The sequence below is a fragment of the Phocoena sinus genome, chromosome 15, assembly GCF_008692025.1.
Source record: "Phocoena sinus isolate mPhoSin1 chromosome 15, mPhoSin1.pri, whole genome shotgun sequence".
NCBI lineage: Eukaryota > Metazoa > Chordata > Mammalia > Artiodactyla > Phocoenidae > Phocoena > Phocoena sinus.
The window spans coordinates 74,023,895-74,045,382 of record NC_045777.1 but is presented as its reverse complement, the minus strand read 5'-3'; the positions used below and the strand labels follow the sequence as shown (position 1 = coordinate 74,045,382).

At 50.1% G+C, this 21,488-nt stretch overlaps 1 protein-coding gene across 1 annotated transcript in view; it reads right to left on the bottom strand.

Moving 5' to 3' along the window:
• The window catches only part of CALN1 (calneuron 1), a 466,107-nt gene extending 449,793 nt beyond the window's left edge, over nucleotides 1-16,314 (bottom strand). Inside the window, exon 1 of the mRNA XM_032607110.1 lies at nucleotides 15,911-16,314. The gene's annotated coding sequence lies outside the window, so the exon portion shown is untranslated. The remainder of the gene's footprint in view (nucleotides 1-15,910) is intronic.
• Nucleotides 16,315-21,488: the final 5,174 nt, after the last annotated feature.

Here is a 21,488-nt window from a genome sequence, read left to right as displayed (position 1 = left end):
CAGCTTCTCTCACAGGCCAGAGGGCTGTGATGCAAGCCCAAGGGCTCTTGCGTTGGGTGGTAGAAAGACACTCACACCACCCTCCCAGAACCCCCCACTGCTCTCACCTTCACCCCAATATGGGAGCACAGAACTTTCCAGAGATGTGACAGAAGAGCAGAGTTTGGAAATGTCCAATGTAAACTGCCAGCACGCGGCCCAGGGGACATCCGCTGCCTGCCCCCAGCCTTCTCAGCCGCTGAGTCTTCCACGAGCATCTCTTTCCATTTCTGTGACATGCCTGGATGGCCTGAGACTCCATTAGTCATTTAATTTCCCTTTCCCGTGACTCTTGCCTCCAAATGTATATCCTGAATTCCAAGTATGCTATAGACTGAACTGTGTCCCCCTCAATGTCATACACTGCAGCCCTAACCTTCAACATGACTGTATATGAGACAGGGCCTTTAACGAAGTAATGAAGGTTAAATGAGGTCAAAAGTGTAAGGGCCTAATCCCATAGGACTGTGGCTTTAAAAGAAGAGGAAGTGATCTCTCTCTTTCTCTCCCTCTGTCTCTCTCTTTCTGCCATGCGAGGACACAGTGGGAAGGTGGACATCTCCAAGTCAGGATGAGAGCCCTCACCAGAACCTGACCATGCTGGCACCCTGATCTCAGACTTTCAGCCTCCAGAGCTATGAAAAAGATAAATGTCTGTTGTTCAAGCACCCCAGCAATGGTACTTTGCTATGCAGCCCAGGCTGACTTATACGAAGTTAGCATCCTTCTCTTCGCTGGGGCACTAGAATCTAATTCATACTCGTGTGTGATCCACTGCTGATGCATCAGTATTATTTCCTTCTTATTATAAGACAGGGGGTGGCGACTCCGGTGCCTACAGGGATTGGGCAGTAATGTAAAGAGGCAAAGCAGCCAAGTGTCAAGCAAGCAGGTGGCCACAGTGGAATGGCTCACCTTGTCCAAAGGAGTAGCCACAGCTCATCACCTACTGACTGCTGCTGTGAGGGAGTCTGGCACGGCACGGCCAGACGTAATGTTAAAGAGAAGCTAGAAGTCCAGACGGTTAAAACAATAAATTGACTGATTTTTAAGTGCTGGCACCTACTTCAAAGGTTTAAAACACTTTGTGAGAAAACAACAACAAAATTAAAAAACACAACAACTCAAAACCAAACAACAACAATGGCCAACCTCTTTGTGGGTTGGCTTTTGCCCAGGAGCCCCCAGTTCACCATCTCATTTTAGAAGAACCTCCTGGGACAGTTCTGGAAGCCACAGCGGTGACTGAGATGCTGGGACCCCAGGCAGTGGGAAGAGGCCTGGGAGATGATGTGTGGCTGCAGGTCACCAACTGGGCCACTGGCCTCGTCGTGGGGACCCGGTTGGGACGTACAATCAAGCTCTCACCTGTGGCTTCCTTCGGCAGTGGTCACCCCGATGCCTGCCTCTGATGTATTCCCCAGGGTCCAGGACCCTCCACCTAGAGGCAGCACCAAAAGAGACAGACAGCCTCAGCCCTAGACCCAATCTGCTTCCATGCTGTGGCGCTGCTCTTCCGGAAGCTGGCTACTGATGCCTACAGGGGCCCCTTCACCCCACCCTTGACACTTTCCAGTCACCTGGAACATCACACCCAGCTGAGGACTGTGCTGGGCTGGGCTTGGCTGGTACAGGTGGCACAGGGCAGCAGCAAGAAGCCACAGGGAGCTGAGGCCAAGGCCTTGGTCCAGGGTGTCGTGGCCAAAACGTGCTTCAGGTGCCGGGTCAGCTGCCAGAGGGGGCTCAGGTTCTCAGGGATCCCCAGGAGAGGGCTGAGGCTTCGTCCAAGCTGGAGTGCAGGAGACATGCTCCATGAGGACGGTTGAGGGTGTCCAGGCTGGATCTGGAGGCCGGGGTTTGGGAAGCACCAGTGTCGTTTGGTGCCCTCCACCCCCCGTTCCCAGGGACTGTGGCTGCCCAGAGGGTAGAGGGCTGTGGTCACCACATCACCCCAAACATCCTGCAATCCCGACTCCACCTCTCCAACCCAAACGAGACGAAGATCAAACGCCAGACAACAAAGTCAGGGCCAGAACCGCCACCAGTTTGCGTGGACAAGCCCGTGTCCGGGCAGGAGGCGGTAGATTAGGACCTAAACTAAAAGTGACAAGGAAACCAGTTACCGGCCTGCGGGGGGCTCGGCTCCCACATGCTGCAGCCCTGGGCTCCGCCAGCGCCACTCTCTGAAACGCCAGCCTCCCCTGCCGGCGCTGGTTCCACTATGTGTTGAAACGTATTCATTATATTTTAATATGATTATGTTCAATCCAGTAGACTGAAACAGATTTGTCCAGATGCATAATTGGTTTCTAAATGCCTGTTATTCTTGGTGGCAGTGTTGGCAGAGGCTTTGAGAATGGAGGGGAGTCCATTAGCTCTTCGTGTCCATTAGTCACGGTCGCGGGGGTCTCATCAGTGGGTCTTGGGGTCACCCTGGCTGCGTGGGACGCAGGGGCTTCTCTCTTGGGCTTAGGCCAGGAAACCAGGAGGGACTTTCTGCTGCTGACTTCTAGAAATGGACTGTTATACGGCAGAATATGAGGTCCAGACTTGAGTTCACTTACCCTCAGACTGCATGGAAGAGCCTCACCTGGGCAAAGGGACCAGAAGGGGGTACGAGCCTGGCCCGGCCCAGTTCGATGAGACTCTTGTCCCATCTCATGACTACTAGTTCTCTGCTTGAGAAACTGTGAGCCCCAATTTCCCAGAAAGCCAGACAGGGCCAGGCAGGGCTGTTCTGCTATGACCACTGGGCTGAACTGATCACCCCAGAAGTGGTCTCTTAGGAAGCACTTCTGACAACCTCATTTAGGTCTTTGTTCTGGGGACAGTGTCTAGCTATGGTCAGCACTGACCCCTGGTGTCTGGGGCTCATCCAGACTCCCCACTACTGGGCCCATCGTCCAAGCCTCCATCCTTCCCATCTAGATGACCACAGCAGCCTGCTCCCACTCCTGCCTGTTCTCCGAAGAGTCAGAGCAATCTTTGCAAAGCATGAAATAGATCACATCATGGCTCGTTTAACTTTCCAATCATATGCAGGATAAACTGCCAGTGCCCTACCGTGGGCTACGAGGCCCTGTGTGATCCAGCCTCTGACCACCTGCTCTCCTCTTCCCATCACTTAATCCCTGGCCCTCCTACGCACCCAGCTCATGCTTGCCTGGGTATTCGCATACCTCGTGCTCCCTCCGGAGGGCTCATGCCAGATCCATGAACATCCTGCCTCTCCTTATCATTCAGGTCTCCGCTCAATGTCACCTCCTAAGAGAGGCTCTTCCCAATCACTCAGGTGAAGTGCCCCCTCCACAGACACTCCAGACGCTCTCTGTCCTATTTTTTTCCAGTATAGCATTTATCACTATCTGAAATGATCTTATCTATCCATCTATCTATCTACTTGATAAATTTGGGAGTTCTACTTATAATAATTGCAGAGCAGTTCACAGAAGACTAACTCTCCAACAAATAACAATCACAAATTCTGGGGAGTATCTAAAAGACAACGCTCAAAAGTCACTGAGAGTGACCGCAAATAGGAAGAAACTGATAGGGAGTTGATATTCGGAGGAGGGAAAGCGATTTCCCATTTTTATGGTTTTCACCTGAAGGTAGCCCCCTGTCAGTGCCCTGTGAGGCTAGAAACTGAAACCTTACCGTTAAGGAATCAGAAGACAGAGTTCAGGGAGTCAACAGCAGCAGGGATGTACCAGAAGGGAGAGAGTCACAGAGGGGAGACCCAAATACCCCGAGTAACTCTGTCGAACCTCTGGTCAATCCCAGGACTATACACCCAGGGCAGACTCAGGCAGCCCAGCTAAGACTCAGAGAACTGAGAGGATGTTTCAGCTCCCGTCCAGCCAAGTTAACTTCCTGCCGAAACAAACAAACTGACAAACAAGTGGACACTCTTCAGATGCACATAACAGAACCCAGAGTCTCTGCCATGTGTCGTTCACAAAGCCCAGGACGCAATTCAAATTACTAGACATACATACAACCCGGCAAATGTGACCTGTATTCAAGAGAAAAGGCAGCTGGTGGACACCAAGCTCAAGCTGACTCAGATATTGGAATTAGTTCAAAGACATAAAAGAAAATATTTGCTCAATGCTTATTGTCTGTCTCTCCCTCTAAAGCATGAGCTCTTCAAATGTGGGAACCTCATCAGCTCTGTCCCTTGCTCTAACCCAGCACCCAGAATAGCAAATGGTGCACAGAACGCATATAAACGTGATGCAAACTAGGACTGTATTTCTTCCTCCTTATTTTCTGTCTTTATCACTCGAGGCCCCTCTTAGATGAACTGAACACCAACAGAGAACAGAATGATCATTATTCCCTTTTGAAAAGAGGGCATGATTTTATGGTCGTGAATTAGTAGGGGCTGTTACAGACAAGTGGCTTTGATCTCTAATCACTGCCAAAAAGAAAGCATGTAGATCAGCTACTCTGAAATCCAATGTCATCATTTTTCAGAAATCATTCTTCATCACTTAACTGCCTTGGAGTCAAAAATATGTATATAAAATTAGCTCATTCTGGGACCTACAAGTTTAATTTGTGGCCAGTTTATTTCAGAGGAAATGGTTAAGCCCTAAGTTAAATATAATGGGGTTTTTTATGGGGAGGTTAATCACTGAGGTGGATGTTTACATTTCTTTCTGGATTAGAAGTTTTTCTGCCATAGTCAGAGTTGTTAGACCCTTGGTCTGGACTCTACAGGGGACCCCAAATTCTCCCTGAGGAGTTTCTCAGCCGCACTGCAGACAGGGTGATATTCAAAATGAGCAACCACGTAGGGCGCAGACACTGACCAATCAAAATGGACGCTAGTCGAGCACCAACCAATCGGAAGAGAGGCCAGTTCGAAGGAGCTGGTGTGGCGGAAGATGCATCCCAAACAGCATCCTGCTCAGGAAGGTGTCCTGGTCACCTCCTCAGTTTCCATAAGAGGATTTCAGGGCCCCCTCCAGCTCCACCACCTGTTAAAGCATATGGGATTGTACCCATCCAGCAGCCCAGGGAAGCTGCCCTCCAAGAACTTGTCAAGGAGAATTACCTCAGAATTCATTGCCCAGTGCTCATGCTGTTGGGAGAAAACCCACCCATCGAATTAACTTAAGCCATTTTCCTAAACCATGATTTTCAAGCTATTATGACTAGTGGGGAAACCCTTTCTTCAGGTAAATGTTATGAGGAACCCCAATATGAAAAATGACAGGGACGAAGCTGAGGGTTTGGGGTAGGTAAACCTTCAGCACAGCCATCTTTACCACCCTCCCGTACACACACACACACACACACACACACACACACACACACACACCCTTGAACACTACAGCAGCCTCTGATGCCACGCCTTGGAATCACTCATCATGGAAAAAGGCTTGAGGGGAAGGCAGCCTATCATCGATCATCTCAATTCTAAGTTTGAGTCAGACCTCCTGAGAGTATTTTGGGGCAGCTCTCTCTCCCTAACCATCCCCCCTCCAACCTTGAGGAATGTTCCAAGAGGCAGCCATATGGACAGTAAGGCCATTCAGGACATTGCATGTTGTATTACACCGTGTCCCTTCTCTGAGGACCCACGGGGAACATTTCTCTCTGCCTCCAGAAACAGAAATAGCTGTGCCTTTTCTGAGCAGTTGGTTGGCTCTTATGGAGAGGATGCTTTAATAAAGGACCGCTTCCTTCTCTGTGTTGGCTGAGAGAAAGCTCAGGGCTGCCCCAGAGTTCCACCTCTAGCAAATGCACAGGAACTGATGTCATGAATTTTGTGTCCTAACCTCATTCCTGGCTCCACTCTTGCTTTTGCTGTCTTGTTTTCCCTTTGTCTTATTTTCTTTGTCCATTTATTTTTTCATTTAATTATGCCTTGCAGTTGGATATGCATCTTTGCAAACCGCCTTGCATCCTTTCTGGAACAAGGTAGTGAAGATATAAATGGATCCTAAACGTGGGGTTTCTGCAGTGCGCCATGGCTCTCAAGTTGGCCACTTTATAACCGACTTCAGCAGGGACCAGCTCCCACATCAGCAATTTCACTGTCTTTTAAAACCAGGAAATCATTCTGCCTGGCCAAAAAGACGATGCTGATGCACTAGCTAGACTTCACTTTATTACATATTCATGTAATCTTGTTAGCTTCCTTGTGCACGATACAACCATGCCAAGAGGAGGTGAGGAAGGAAGAAACTCATGACTCTGTTTGAATCCCAAATATTTGTTACTCTCCCTACACGTGCCATGGACTACCCTTAGGCTCTGATGGGACAGAGCAAAGGAAAGGGAGGATTTGGAGTGTTGGACAATCACTGAAGCTTAGATGTCTTACATTTTTGCTGGTATAATTTCACTTTCCTCCAAATCAGTTACTAGAAGGGAGAAAGCCATCTGCCCCATCCAGGAGTCTTTAAAATATAGGTCATGCTCCCAGCAACCTCCCACTCAAGGGGCAGTCTTAGTGACCTGGGGTCAAAAAACAAAAACAAAAACAAACCAGTGTCCCAACAAGAGCAGTGTATCCACAAGAAAGCAGGAACTCAATTACTGGGCTTCCCCAGCTCTTAGTAGGAGGGTGAGCTCTGAGGCTTAGGCATCAGCTACACTATATACATAGGGACTAAACAGAAACATGCTGGAGGAAAACCTCTCCCAGAGGGACTGTAAAGACAAGGAGATCTCCCATGCTGGCCCTGAGCTTTTCAGCTCACCCTGAACCACACAGATTATGGCAAGGCTGGGAGCTCCCTAAGCGCAGGGCCCAATCCCCTTCCCCCCCACCCCAAGGACTCCATGAGGGCGTGTGTGGTTCCTGGTATGTTACGGGCGGAAATCTACAGGGTACCAGTGGATTGATAAGCCCCTGAGGGCAACTGCAGGGCACAGTGGCAGAGATGCAAGAAAACTCTCAGCCTTGGCATTTGGGAAACATCTGAGCTTTTCTTTCTCACTTTTTCTCAGGCAGAGGTGCCTCTGGGTTCAGGTGAATTTACAATCTAGCTAGTCTCGAGGTGGCAATAGGAACTCAGGGCTAAAACACCAATCAGGACACCAGCATTGGCTCAAAAGCATCTCTTAGGGGGTTGGAGCCAGGGTCAAGACAGCAACCTTGGACTTGGTTCAAAATGCACCTTGGGGGCTTCCCTGGTGGCGCAGTGGTTGAGAGTCTGCCTGCCGATGCAGGGGATACGGGTTCGTGCCCCAGTCTGGGAAGATCCCACATGCTGCGGAGCAGCTAGGCCCATGAGCCATGGCTGCTGAGCCTGTGCATCCGGAGCCTGTGCTCCGCAACAGGAGAGGCCACAAACAGTGAGAGGCCCGCGTACTGGAAAAAAAAAAAAAATGCACCTTGGAAGCCAGGGATCCCCTCCCTCCATCCTAAGGTCTCTAGAGAACATCTCCCTCTGCAACAGAGGACACATCACCCTCCCACTTCCCACAGAACTGAGCAGCTGGGAAAACACACTCATCTCATTTCCGGAGAATGCTTGGGAGACCCGGACAGCCCAATGACCAGCTCCCTGGTGATGGAACCACCGGGAAACAGCCTTAGCTGAGTGGAGGAAAATTTGGTCCCTTCATCTGGTTCTCAAAAGACAGAGGCGGGGAGGGTCGGGGGGACTTCTCTGGTGGTCCAGTGGTTAAGACTCCGAGCTTCCAATGCAGAGGGCGTAGGTTCGATCCCTCCTCAGGGGAACTAAGATCCCACATGCCACGCGGACGAAAAAATAAAAATAAAGACAGAGTGGGAAATAAGCCTGAGGATACGGCAGAAGAGAATGTGGTAGAAGGCCACGGGCAGCAGCTTTCCAAGCTCAAATGTTCGGTCCCAGGATTAGAGAGGGGGGAGAACCCAGGCCTCCTGAGTGCAAACACTGGTGAGGTGCGAGGCCCCATGTATCCACGTGTCCCTCGGCCTCCCCAGGACCTCCCTGAAGTGGACAGAGGGGCTGCCTTCCCATGCGACCGTGACCTGCAGCCCTGGAGAGCTCCAGGCAGCGCCAGGGAGGGGCAGCAACCATCAGTGAGAGGCCAGCCAGTGCTCTCCGTGAATCTGTGAATTGCTGCCCCGCTGGGACTCGAGAATTCCAGGAGCCAAACCTCGGCCTCCCTTTGACAGAGCCACTTTTCATCTTCTTTGGCTTCGGGAGCCAGCAAACGCACACAGGCGAAAATCAGTTAATAACTATGCACGTTTTATAATAAATTTTAACAATTTAAGAGTCTGGTACAGCTTTATTACAGTTTTTATTTCACCGCACTAATTCAGTACCTAATAACCTGCCAGAGACACAGAATTCACTTGCCATATGCGCTGAGAGCTAAGATAATGGAATATGCAGAGGGAGAACCTTGGGTCACACCCAGCAAGGCGTTCCTCCTTTCCCTGGGGATCCGGGAGGGAAAGCAGCTCTCAGAATTGCTGGGAGTGGACTGTGACCTGGGGTCCCAACCTGGGTCCAAGCAGCGGGTTTCCCTGTGTTTCTGTCCCCCACGGAAGGACAGGCAGGAGGGATGGAATAGCCCGGACGGTGCCGTGTTTAAGGACAGCCTGACTCTGCCGGGATTAGTCTCAGAGCACACAGCCTGCCCCACCGCATTCCTTAGATCTTTTGGTGGCTAGAAGGTGGAATGGCTCATCTTCTTGGGGCTGGCAGCTGGCCACCTCCACCTCATTCAGGCCTGACCCGAGGGAAAGGAGATCAGCCCAAATGAAAACCTCTTAGGAACTAGGTCCAGCTTCCGTCCCTGCCTCTCCTGCCCACAGCACGTCCCCAGCAGGGTTCTCAAAGCCTGGCCCCCAGACCAGCAGCCTCTGCATCACCTGGGAAGCTGTTAGACATGCAAGTTCTCAGCCCCACCTCAGAACCCAATCTGACGTTCTGGGGGTGGAGCTCAGGGAATCTGTGTCCTAACAAACCCCCCAGGTGATTTTGATGCACGCTGGAATTTGAGAAATACTCAAGTTTGAAAGGTCAAGAGAGAGCATTCTCTAGTGCCACCAGGAATGCTTACAAGTTAATGGGACTCAGTTCCAAAGCCTTTAAAATCACATTTCATGACCTCTACATTCTATTGCCAATCTTATTTAAAAGATAGTAATAGGTAGATACATACATAAATACATATGTAAATACATACATACATATGTTTGTATATAGATATCAGTATATGTATATATGAGTGTGTGTACGTATACACGCACACACACACACATACACACAGCATTGTTCGGCATTCTCAAGTGAAAACAAAAATTTTCTTTATGTGCTATTTCAGAATGACATGGAATTTAATAAAATGTCTTATCCATGTGGGTGTAGTGCTGTAACCTCTCACTGCTCTTCAGGTAAAATAAACTGATGTGGGAAAACATGAGAAAAAAAAAAGAGAGAGAGAGAGAGCGTTCTAGAAATGTCTGTTGAAGCTGTGATCAAGCCGTCCAGAGGTCTGGGGGTGAGTTCTGTGCTGCCGTCTCTACGCTGCCAGGAAAACCTGGGCCTCAGTCTCCTCATTTAGAAAGATAAGGACACAGGCTGGACCTCACTAAGGCAGCCCTGACATCCGGGACAGATGGCTGAAATGAAGCCCAGCAGGTGCCCACAGTGCCCCTGTCTTTAGGGAGAGGCCCGAGTGGATCACGTCCTACAGCCCCCACTGGGGTGTGTGGTTGCTAAATGCATCTTAGCTTCCAAACAAAGGAGAACAACGGCAAGGAGAGGGGTCCACGACCAGCAAGAGTGACAGAGGGAAAGAAAGCAAGGTAGGCTGAATGTGTGAGCGTGTGTGTGTGTCTGCACATGCGTACTAGGAGAATTTAGCTAGGTCCCTGCTCCTTTGGTTTTCTTTTCTCTCCCCTTTATCTCTTTCCTCTATCTCTTGACCATCTGTTTCTCCGAGAACATGATGAAGTCTCTCCCATTCTACTGAGAAGTAAACTCAACGCTTCCTGAGGTTTTGCAACTCCCTCTGTCTGCCACCCTCTCTCTCCTTCCCCCAGAATGAATCCCCTTGAAATAGTGGTCTCCAATCAAAGGCATCACTTCACAGCTCCAGTTCCTTCCCTGACCTCCCTCAATCTGGCTTCCACCTCCATCGTTCCAGGAAAGTGTGCTCGGCGCCTCCTACTTTCCAAACCTGAGGGTTGCTCCCTGCCCTCGTTCTCTATGACATCCCATCCTCTCCAGGTTCTGCCTTCTGATGCTAAGTAACTGCCACCCTTCGACCTTTTGTATCCTTAGTTTAAATTTTTACATTTGATGTTTCATTACATACACATGTATACATTATACTATCCAAAATATGTTAGGGAAATAGACAAGGTATAGTCTACCCAATTTTTTCCGTGTCCCTTGAATGAAACTCCAGAAGAAAATATTCTTTTAGAACAAAATGCCAGGAAAATTTTCTTTTCCTTGCGGAACTAGTGCATCATCTCATGGACAATGGATCCTTGCGGAACTAGCGTATCATCTCATGGACAATGGAACTCAAGAAGCAATTCCCCACAACAGTTTGAAACAGGCAAATCGACAATGTCAGTCTCTATGGAGAGAGGAGGGATCTGGGGTGTGAATACTGTCCTAGTTCTTGATCTGGGTACTGCTTAGTGTGTTCAGTTGGTAAAAATGTACGAAGCTGTATAATTAATGATACGAGACCTTTGGGATACATACTGTACTTCTGTAAGTATTTTAAAGAATTCCCATTTTTCTTTTTTAAAAAATTGAAATATACCTGATTTACAGTGTTGTGTTAGATTCAGCGAAGTGATATATATATATATATATATATATATATATATATATATATATATATATAATCCCCTTTTTAAAATCCTTTTCCATTACAGGTTATTACAAGATATTGAGTATAGTTCCCTGTGCTATATAGTACGTACTTGTTGGCCCATTTTCCTTTTTCCTGACCAGAAGTTCTGATCAGATTGGTGGCTCTATTATGTTTTTTTCTTTTTTTTTGGCCATACCGTGCGGCATGTGGGATCTTAGTTCCCTGACCAGAGATCGAACACGCGCCCCCTGCAGTGGAAGTGCAAGTCTTAACTGCTAGACCTCCACGGAAGTCCCTCAATTATACTCTTATACAACCCTTTGACCTTCAATTGTGCATTCTATTTTTTTCTGATCTTGTGCTTCTAAACTGTATTCTCCTTGGTACAGAATTTTTCTCCTTAGTTTATGATTTATATATTTTCTACTTCATTATATATCCACCACCAAAATGCTATCCAAAATGCTTTCTGGAAGTAGCCAAGGTAGAAATAAACAGATCTTCTTTCAAGTGGAGAAAGTCTATTTTTTGTCTCTGCATCCTTCATGCCCGGCATATAGTAGTTACTCAATTAACATTGAAAGAAAGAAAAGTCTATCTGTAAAGGAAAAGAGAAAAATAGGGCAAAAGCAAATGGAGATCTCAGGAGTCAAGAAAGGGGTCCTTTTAAGATGAAGGAGACCTGAGCAGGTCTCTAAGGATGTTGGGAAGAAGCCAAGAGAAAAAGACAAGTGGAAAATGGGGAGGATGATCTATGAGCCTTGTTCCCAGGAGAAGAGACAGAATACAGGAAGGGGATGAATTGTCTTAAACAGGAGAGACACCTCTTTTTCCGTCTCCTTGACTGGTTTTGCTAGTTTCCTCTCTTTAACCTGTAAATAGTTGTAATGCCTCAGAATCCAGTCCCGAGTCCTCTCCATCCGTAGCCTGTCTCCTGATGATCTCATCTGATAAAGCTTTAAATACCATCTGGGCTCATGGCCCCCAAGGCTGTACCCAGCCCAGATCTCTCCTGTGAACTCAGGACAGCCCACTCAACATCTCTGCCGGGATGCTCAACAGACGTTGTTGCAAAGTGAGCAGAACCAACTGCTGATCTTCTCCCAAACCTGCTCCACCCACAGCTGTCCCCACCAGAGGCCAAAGAAGCTTGAGTCATCCTTGACTCATCTTTTCATCTCACACAATTACCCAATCCATCAGCAAATCCCATTGCCTCCATTCTTAAAACAAAAAAACAAAACAAACAAAAAACAGTAACAAAAAAACAGAATCCTAGTACTTTGCACACATCCACTGTTAACCGCCATCCAGCCACCGTCCCCTCTCACTGGGATTTGGTAACCATCTCCCAGCTGGTCTTCCTGCTTCCACCCCATCACCTACAATTGTTTCCCAACACAGTAGTTAGAAGAATCATTTTTAAATGTCCCTCCTCTGCTCAGAACCCGGTGCAAACTTCCATCTCCCTCAGAGTCAGAGCCCAAGTTCTGGTGACACCTCCAAGGGCATTACTCCAGCGCTGCCTTCTCCCCACATCCTGTCTGGGATTGCGCCCACCCAGGCCCATCACTCTCCCTGAGTGATGTTCTCTCCAGCACATGCTATTTACAATTTACAATTCACCCTGCTGTTGCTTATTTTTTGTCTTCCCCACTGGATGAAAGTTTCACAAGATCAGGGCTTTCTGTCTGGTTTGTTCACTGCTGCGCCTAGACCGCAGCTCCGTGCACGTTTTGTGCTCAATACGTATTGGTTGAATTCCATTTTCCCAAGTGGCTCTCTCTCCTATCTCCCTTAGAATAAAGTTCCCTCCTTTGCGGGCACCCAAGGCCCTTTGGGGCCTGGCCCCTCTCTCCCACCTGGCCCTCCAGAACATAGCCAGGTGGAATCACCCACCACCCCCTCAAGTGCCTCTTCCACCTCTGGCCTTTGCTTGTGTCATCTCCTCTGTCAAGAATGCTCTTCCAAAGCGACCTCTTTGGGGACTCACTTTGGGGGTCACCCAAATAACTGAGCTGAGCCCAAGTTAGGGCCCTATCGCTGTGCGCCTGTGGTCCCCTGGACTCCTGCCTCTCATAGCCCGCATCATCTGCATGGACACAACTGTCTGTCTCCCACTTGACAGCAGAGGTGCCGTCATCCTGGGCTGGATGCCCTGGGTGAATGCTAGGTAGCGATGGTATCAGTTGTTGTTGTTATTATTATATTATTATTACAATTACTATTATCTTTGATAAATATTTAAATCAGTGACTCTCCCCAATGGGCACTGTCTACATACACATCAACTGATTGATGAACTGACGGATCTATTAATTGACTCGTCCTACACACCAGAGTGACAGAGCGGTTTTCCCTTTTCAAGGCTCTTCTCTTCTTCAAACGTGACAAAGAGGGGGTAGCCCACGGTGAGGGAAGGCAGTGGGGACTTCGACGCCCAGCAAGCCGAACGGCTTCCAGGACACGCCTGGGGTCCACAGGCTCCTTCTCCAGGTCCTCGTGCAGGAGATATTTTGTATTAGTTCAGATTTCCCCACAAAAGGACATATTTGAGTCCCAATTTATGACAGTCACGGGGCTCTTTGACGCATCTGGCTCCACTGCATCTCTTAAGTAAAGTGAGTGAGCAGTGGTTTGGTTTAGCCGTTAAAGATCACCTATGTTGAAGGTTACCTGTCCACAGACCATCATGTGTTTATTCAATAAACTTTTCTGTAGTTTCAGGGCCGCGCCAGGCCCCGTGCTAGCCATGGGGAGCGGTGTGATGGCACGGATGAGGTCGTCCCTGCCCCGAGAGAAGGCACGGGCCAGCAGCCAGTGAAGGAGACATTGGAGCTATTTAAATATCAATAGTTCCATCCTCGGTGATACAGTTTACTTAACTGAAGGTGGCTGCCTTCATTGGAAGGAGAGAACAATTTCTTTTATACCTGCTGTGTCCTCAGACCTTAGCTACATTATTCCATTGAATCCTGACAACTTTACCATATCACAGTTGAAGAAACTGAAGCTCACTGAGATTAGGTAACTGGCCCAGGCCACACGCTAGTAAGTGGTGGACCTGAGATTCCAACAGAGGTCTGTCCTTCCCCGAAGGCCACGTCCTTTCTGCTCCATCACCCTGGTAATGTGAGAGCCCGCCAAGGCCATTAAATGAATTCCCATGGACCACAAAACTCTTAAGAAGTTGCCGGGTCTAAACAAACTCCATTGGGATCTCTTTATAGCGCCTTGAAAGCCAGCAGGCATCCAATAAATTTTGACCACACACACAAACACACACACACACACACACACACACACACACACACACATCATTAAGGTGAAGAGAAAAACTGACACAAAGGAACAGTCTACCTATTTAACCACTGGGCCTCAAGCCGGGTGAAGGGCAAAGGGCAGGAAGAGGGGCCCGTCTCTGCCTGAGAAGCACCCAGGTTGGACCCTCTGTCTATGAGCTCAGGGAAGTACCCTGCTCGCCATGGCCACGGTCCCGCCTAGCATCCCAGCACCAGGCAGAAGCCCAACCCTCACGATGCCATTCACAGACCAGCTGGAAGCAAAGCTGGGAAGGGGGTACGAAACCCTCCACAGGCCTCCCCCCTTCATCCTGCTTCCCGTGTGGCTTTCAGTTTACAGGAAACATCTCTCCCTGGATGCCTCCCTCAGAACCTCCAGATTACTACACGAATCCACTGATGGGCACAGCGATTAGGAATGCCATCAAGTGCTTCATTTGTGGGTTCTGAATAGCCTCTCCTAACCAGAGTGTTTCTGCCATGGCTGAGAGTTTTATTGCCCTGAGAATACGAATCACATTGCAACCCTGGTCTCCGGGAGGCACAGACACTGACGTCCATGCCACTCACCCAGAGAAAGTTCCCATTCTTTGCTGGGGGATCGGAAAGGATTTCACTGCACACACCCTAACTACTGTTCCTGTGAACAGCTGGGGACACTGCAGGCAATGACTCTGTGGGGAAATCCCCACTTCCGTGAGCTATGCTTTGGCCCAGATCCCTCTCAAGATTGGAAAAGCAATGTTAATCATCCAGAGTGTTTTAAAGCCCCTGGAAACATCAGTAGAAGTGCTTTGCATCCGAAGCTACTTTCCCGGGGCAGGGGTTGCAAGCCTCCTCTCAAAGCACATGGACCCCGTATTTCGGGCTCCCGGGGACTGTTACCCAGGACGATGAAAATGGCTCCCTCTGCCAGGGCCTGGCTTTCAGGGACATCTGTGAGGTCGTGTCAAGCTGATTAAGAGGAAACCTCTCTTTCGGGTACGACTCGAGAAGAGCATTTCACCCAGAAGGAATGAAAACAAATCAATGAAGGATTTACAGATAGATGTTCTCTGGGCCCAAGTACAATTTACAAAATGCAATGGGAACGAAGATAAATCTCCCTCTCTCTGCCAGCCTAGAGCAGATTCCTGAAGCAAAGCAACTCTTTGCCACAGAACCTCAGACTCGGCTAGAAGTGAGTTTCCTCAAAAGGCACCGGGAAAGGGTTATGGATTCCTGAAATACTACAGCAAGCATTTTAATCGAGTAGCATTCAATGTAAAGGGGAAGGGAGGTGCCGCACGGTGTTCCTGCCGGGACAATTTACAGAGAGAAAGTTCTATGCGATGAGTTTTCCAATAACACAGGGGAACGGCCATTGTCAGACTGACCCAGTGGCAGGTCATTGATTTAAGAAGCGAGTCAAAGTCAGGGTTATGCCCTTTTCATGCTGACCTGAGACAGGGGACCCGGCCAGGGAGGAAATGGTTTGGCAGGAGCCCGAGCTTGAAGAAACATGTTTCCTGGCTCCTCCAAGCCACTTGGGCAGCTAGGTGAAGACAGGGCCAAAACAAACACATTGGGAGCTCCCTCCAGACCCCGACCCCTCCCCTTCCTCCGAAACCCATGAAAACTTGATTTGTTTCGACTAAACACAAGCTGGGAAACTGGAGAGGAAGCAGAGGGGAAGCAGGAAAGAAAGGCGGGCCAGGCAGCGTCCATGCAGTCAGTTGTGTTATTGATTTAGAGCCACACAAGCCCCAGAGTGCCATCGACAAGGATCATACCTCCTGCTGATCTCGGGGGAAACTCTCCAAGATCCATGGCTGGGAGTTCAGGAGAATCTCTAAGCCATCAGGAAGGAGCGGAGCACTGCAGCTCCTCGGAATGATGGACCAGGGCGAGCTTTAATTAACAGGGTCTGATGCCTCTTCTTTTTTGGTAACTGAGAAGATTTAAAGGGCTAGAGTCCCAATTTGGAGGGTGCCGGTGCTGTGCCTGCTGCTGCCTTTGCTGCTGCTCCGTCCACCGCTCCCAGCTGCCGGAACAGCTTCCTGCAGACCTCTCTCTTCAGCAAGGAAGCGGAGCAATGAAGGTGGAAAAGTGCAGCCAGGAACCCCGGGGGGATCTTGGGCTATGTGGTGTGAATCAGAACTGCGGGGCCGTGGACCCAGGCACTGCCCATCCGAGTGAGTCCTGCACAGTCTCCCAGACCGGGGAGAAGAGCTGGGCTCCTTGGGTGCAGGTGACGGCAGGAGCCCCCTCTCCAGATGTGGGGTTGGATGGACAGTGCCCAGGAAGAGTGGGCAGCAGGGGCTCTGCTGTGTGCTTCCTTCCTGAAAGGACGGCTGGGTGACAGCTACCGTGTACGCTGTACACACACCCCTGCCCATAAACACACGTATCTGTCCAGGTACACACACACCCCTGTCCATGCACACAGACACGTACCTGCACATGTACCAGCGTCTGCCCAGGTACACACACACCCCTGTCCATGCACACACATGCCTGCCTGGGCACACACATATCTGTCCAGGTACACACACACCTATCTAGGTACGCACACATGCCCATCTTCCAGACCCCCAGGTACAAAGGCACATGACCTGCAGCCAGCCAGACGTCCTGTCCTATACCTGCATTTTACAGGTAGATCAACAAGGGAAATAGTTGTAACACAGAGCACAGCCAGAAGGGAGCCTAGGGTAAGGCGGTGGAGGTATGACCCAAGGGGTGGGGGGGCCGGGGGGGGTCCCTGCCTCTATGCTGCCTGTCCAGGAGCAGGGCTCTATGCCAGGGAGAGTCTCAATTCAAGACCAAGACCCCCAGAGTCCCGCTGGCCACATGGCCTCTCTCCAGCTGCTCCTGCTGTCTATTCGTGAAGCCTCACCTTGGATAAGACCTCACTGTCTCATCCTCACACTTACCTATCCTGGGCTTGGCATCCTTACAAGAGTTGATTTTCTCTGTGACACTTCAGCCGATACAGCAGCACCTAGTGTGATACTTTTAATATCATTCTCTCCCAGTAAGCACCCAAAAGAAATCCGGCCAATTGGGGCTCAGCAGACTCAGGGCCCAGCCCTCAGGGGCGGGGGGTGGGGTGGGGAGGGGAGTTGAGCGCCGGATGCGGGTGAACCTCAGATCCTGCCCAGCTCTGGTACGAGCACAGATGCGACCCTCTCCCCATCTTGAGCCTGGATTTCCTCATTTGTAAAATGACAGGGTTGAACTGAGCCAGCGCCCTTCCCTGAGAGGGGAAGCAAGGAGGGAGACGTGGGGACTCTCAGAAAGCACGCTCCATTATCCAAACACCAAGCTGGACCACATCTTCTCCTCGGCTGATGGGGACGGTGCACTGCAGAGGGCATCCGCTAAAAAAAAAATCTAGAAAAACACTGTGCGGGATTATCTCCAAAGGCCTCCGAGTCAGTGAGGGATGGAGTGGGGCGGACACACGCTCCCTGATTGCAGCTTCTCCTCTGAGCCATGGGTCCTGCACACGTCAGGAAGCAAGTGCTTGCAATTCCAGCCGAGCCTCAGGTAAAATCACTGACAGCTCCAGTCTCTCCCCACCTTTCCCATACCCACTTTACCCCTGCCTGGTACCCTCCTCTCACCCTCAGATGCCAGTGCCCTCAAGCCCCCTGGCAATAAAAACCTTCTTAGCAAAGACCCTGCTATCACCCGCTTAGACATCAGCTCCATGTAACTTCCTGTCTCCATCCTCCGGGGAGACTTGCATATGGCATCTTCTCTTGCCTTGAATGAGAGTGACCAAGAAAAATGGGGAGATCGGGGCTGGGGGCTGAGGTGGGAGATGTGTGCCTGGCACAGAAAGTGTCCCCACAGACTCACAGCCCCAGAGCCCTCTGGCCCTCAGGGCATCTCTGAGGAAGGTGGCCTCTGGGGTTGACAGAGCTGGCACAGCAGAGACGTGTCCAAGAAAAGCCACATGACAAGGAAGTATCTGGAGGGAACAAGGGAATTCCAAGCTCCATTCCTACTATCAGATCCTTGGGGTCTCTTCCCCAGTTTTCATTAATAAAATCAAGCCCCACATCTTTGAGACTGGCAACAAAGAGAGTGCTTCCCTGGGGAGGAACAGTGGCCTCGATACCCCTCGCTCGGGGACCCCTGGAGTACTCTCCCCATGGGACCACAGCTGCCAGTGCCATGGCCCCGTGGCCCTTGGTGCCCCATGATGGCGCAATACATGTCTTTCCTCAGAACAAAGAGCTATGAATGCAGAGAGTGACAGGATCTAGGCCCCCGGGGCAGAGACAGTGGCTTACTCAGCCTCACCACAGCCCCCAGTGGGCCCTTAGGAAGGGAGGTCATCCGAGGCCCCCACCACGGGGAAGTGCCCTTGGGAAGATCCTGACCTCTCCAAGTCCAAACGGAAAAGACCATGGCCTAAAGAGACAGGTGGTCCCTCCCCACCTGTCTGAGGTCCACCGTTTCCGCTCCTTTGGCCCAAATGATGACCTGGCTCTCCCCCAGTGACTGACAAATGAGAATATCCACCCCCTTCATTCCTATCTGCAGGAGCTTAACTTTATCTGACTTTTGCAAGATAAGCTTACCAGAATACAACTCAGGAGGCCTCACTCTTTAAACGGTGGGACTGATTCCGTGGAGCCTCGAAATTGGCCTGCCCCCAAATCTGTTTTTGTGAATCTGGTTATCCACCCTGGCCCCTAGGCACAGGCCAGTCGCAGATGCTCTGCCATGCTGGGACCGGGCTTTCTAGACCACTCTTCCCAGGCACCCCTGCCCACTGGCTTCTAGTGGTTCAGCCAAAGGAGGCAGATGGGAAAGCCAGGAGGGAGAGAGCGCAGAGGGATGACTCCCGCCCCCAGCTTCCTTCGTTACTGCTGAGACCAGCCTCACTGCACCCCTTCTCTAGACTACTCTTCCCAGGCACCCCTGCCCACTGGCTTCCAGTGGTTCAGCCAAAGGAGGCAGATGGGAAAGCCAGGAGGGAGAGAGCGCAGAGGGATGGCTCCCACCCCCAGCCTCCTTCGTTACTGGTGAGACCAGCCTCACTGCACCCCTTCCGAGGTCCAGCACCAGCTTTGCCCGCCTCGCAGAGGTGCCAGCAGCTGGGTCATGTCCCCCTGCAGTCAGACCACTCACCAGCCATCCACACTCCACCCCAACTGCCGCATCCCCTCCACTGTGGCAGTCCTGCTGGGTTGATGCCTCCATCAGGGCCTCTCTTAGGCCAGGTAAGACCACCTCTTCTCTTGTGTTCCCCAGCCCTAGAGATGGTAGCTGTTCTCACAGTGATTAATTCTTGGATTATTTCAGCTTTCCAGTTCCTGTGTAATTAATCCTCTGTGTTAAATGCCATCTGTTTGAAATAGCTAGTGTGGTTTTGTTTTCCTGACTGGACAAGAATTTTCCTTGGAGATCCCAAATTGGAGCGTTCTTATAGTCATGTTCAAGTCAGAATCGGAACATTCTGGCATATACCACACGTTTTGGAAATCAATGTTAACATTTGCAGGTTAAAAGAAATTACGAGAGAGAGGAAAGTTTTAAGATTGTTCCTAAAAAAAAAAAAAAAAAAAAAAGATTGTTCCTCATGTTGCAGCCCACTGGCATATCCTTATGTTACATATTTGTCATTTATTACACCAAATTTACAGATATCAAAAAGAAAAAATAGGGCTTCCCTGGTGGCGCAGTGGTTGAGAGTCCGCCTTCCGATGCAGGGGACACAGGTTCGTGCCCCGGTCCGGGAAGATCCCACATGCCGCGGAGCGGCTGGGCCCGTGAGCCATGGCTGCTGAGCCTGTGCGTCCGGAGTCTGTGCTCCGCAACGGGAGAGGCCGCAACAGTGAGAGGCCCGCGTACCGCAAAAAAAAAAAAAAAAAAAAAATACTCCTGGTCAATTTTAGAGCTACTGAATTCAAAACAAAAGATTCTTCAGGGGCAACTTAGGAAGTCAACCTCAGAACTGAACTGAACGCCAGCCCTATGGGGAAGAACTCAGGGTAACTTACACATGATCGTTCTGCTTACTGGTAGATGCTACGTTAGGTTCATTGAGTAAATCTTAGTACGCTTCATCAATATTTTGGAACTTGGACCATGTAGGCTATTAGGGTATTGGAGCTCCTTAATTCATCTCTCATTTCATCCCCTTGGGGTTCTGATCTGAGAACAGAGATCAAGACAAAATTGTTCCTCGGGCAGGGGTAAGAATGTGGAGGCAAAATGTTTTTGCAGTCCACTACATCATTTGACCTCTGCCCAGTTTTCCAGGACACCACATCCAGCATGGTCAGCGTGTGCTACCCTAGAGATATGGCCCTACGCAGCCCTCTCCTCTCCATTCGCACTGTCACCGGCTTCACGCAAGCCCTTTTCTCTCTCAGCTGATCTCCTACGAGAAATTTCTAAATGAATCCCCCTCCCTCCATTCACCAATAATGCCTGGTGTCCTGCTAGGCACCAGAGATACGGTGGCAGGTAGGGGAGATGCAGCCCAGCCTTTGGGGAGCTCAGGAGCTTGAGAAAGACAAATATCAAAGCCATTGCAAAAGGGAACAAGGACAATGAACAAGAAATGCCCAGGGCGATGGCCAGCTCTCATCTGAGGACTGATTTACTCTGCAGGAACTGGGGAAGGCTCCTGAGGTGGGACCTGGTGAATAAGTAGGTGTTGATGATGTGACGGGGGAGGGATTGCTCCCGAAAGACAGAACAGGCTCTAGGGTACCAGGCACCAGGCAAGCAGGATGCCAACACTGACCAAGCGGAGACACTGGTTCGTGGTCAGGTGGAGAAGTAAGTAAGCAAGGGACACCCGCGAGGCCTGCGTGCTTCACGGTAAAGGAGAGAGGAAGCTGTGATGGGGCTAGGCTGGATCGTGAGATGTACCTAAACGATCCTTCATCAATACGCATTCTCTAAGGAATCTGCGGTGCAATCCAAGTAAGCGACGAAGGAAACGTGAACAACGCTTGACAGTTGGAGCACAGTTGGATCGATGGGTCCAAAATACAAAACATTTGTTACCCGTGTTGTGTGGGATAAGATCAAACTCCTTATTCTATCTAAAAGGCCCTTTGTAAACTGGTGGCACCAATCTACCTTTCATCCCCCTCTCATCTCCTCCCAGGTCCCCTCCTAACACACCTCAATCAGCTCCAGCCACATGCAACCATTTGCAACTCCCAGAATAGGCCAGCCTCACACATGGAGCCTTAGCACTGCTGTTCCTCCATCCTGGAATGTCCTTCCTTGCTGCCCTAGTGAACTCCTACTTATCCCTCAAGGGCCGACTCTGATGTCACCCCAGGGATCACCTTTCCTCCCAGCTTCCCCCAGGCAGAGAAGGGTACCTACCTC